General features: G+C 52.2%; 1 protein-coding gene across 1 annotated transcript in view; it reads left to right on the forward strand.

Annotated features, from left to right (window-relative positions):
• Positions 1–451: 451 nt before the first annotated feature.
• Positions 452–1206, forward strand: part of eef1a1a (eukaryotic translation elongation factor 1 alpha 1a) — a 5888-nt gene continuing 5133 nt past the window's right edge. The window contains exon 1 of the mRNA XM_024296741.2: positions 452–597. The gene's annotated coding sequence lies outside the window, so the exon portion shown is untranslated. The remainder of the gene's footprint in view (positions 598–1206) is intronic.

Genomic DNA, 1206 nt, shown 5'->3' on the forward strand with positions numbered 1-1206 from the left:
AGTTTCTCTGTGACTCTTCAGTAATTGGCAGACAGACAAACGGCTTAAAGAGCACGGAGGTTAACTGTAATCCAGTTTTAGAGCGTCTGGAGGGGGAGGGAACACTCCCCTGACATAGAAAACCTCTGACTCTTCTTCCTCAAACCATCCATTCATCTTCATCTTTAATATAATCATTTATCCATAGATATGATAAAATATATGCAAGCATCTATAAAAACTTTGAAGATATTCAGTTGGTATGAAGCACAGAGGTCATACTGAACTTCAGTGAACTGAACGATATATTAAGGTGATTATTATGTCATTTTTTTGTTGGATAGATTTTTAAATAATAAACTGATTTATAGTCACAGTTTATTTTGACTGACTATTTTAGTTCCACTATGGGGTAACTTTTATTCAGCCTTTGTGTCCGATAATGGATGCCGTGATGCGCTGTCACGCGCAGCCTCCGCCGGTCCGTCTCTGTGATGCTGCGCAGCGGCGGGTACGCGCAATTACGCAATCCCCCCCGCCTGTCCCGAGACTATAAACGGATCAGCGTCTGCCAGCCTCTCCGGTCCTGAAACCGACCTGACAGCTGCCAGCTCCCAGGTACGACGCACTTCATCAGGTCACGCGTGGGGGGCGTTTGCGTTTGAACAAAAACCCGCGGCGGTGCGGAGTTTGTCGTGGGACCGGCGGTTGTTGTGACGGGGGTGCAGAGAACGGACGGTGGGTCGGTGGAGTTGACGCGCATCCAGGCGTCAGTGCGGCTGGAACATGGCGGAGGCTCCTAAATCCCTCTGTTTTAGTTTGACCGCAGGAGCCGCGCGGCGTTTTTCCGCAGTTTGGTCACGTTTGCGCACAGAGGCGCACTGCGGCAGCCGCGGTGACGTGACGCGGTTCACCTGAACAGGTCTGCCCGGGATCATGTGCATGAGTGGGGGGGTTAGGTTACAGCAGCAGCCCTCCCGCCTGCTCCAACCCTGAAGGCAGAGGACCACATGAATGTTTTAGAGCAGCTGCCTCCTCCGCAGTGCACGCGCGCGTCCTCGTGGTCAGCAGAACTCTGGACAGAGTTATGGAGTCTGCAGGAACCTGCAGCAGAGCACTGCAGGGGCTGAGAAATGGCTGCTCCACCGTCAAAATGGAGGAGAGCTGAGAGTCTGAAGCATCAGCCATATTGTCTGGGTGTGTTGATGCCAGGGGTGGGTAGTGGTG

The sequence above is a fragment of the Oryzias melastigma genome, linkage group LG15, assembly GCF_002922805.2.
Source record: "Oryzias melastigma strain HK-1 linkage group LG15, ASM292280v2, whole genome shotgun sequence".
NCBI lineage: Eukaryota > Metazoa > Chordata > Actinopteri > Beloniformes > Adrianichthyidae > Oryzias > Oryzias melastigma.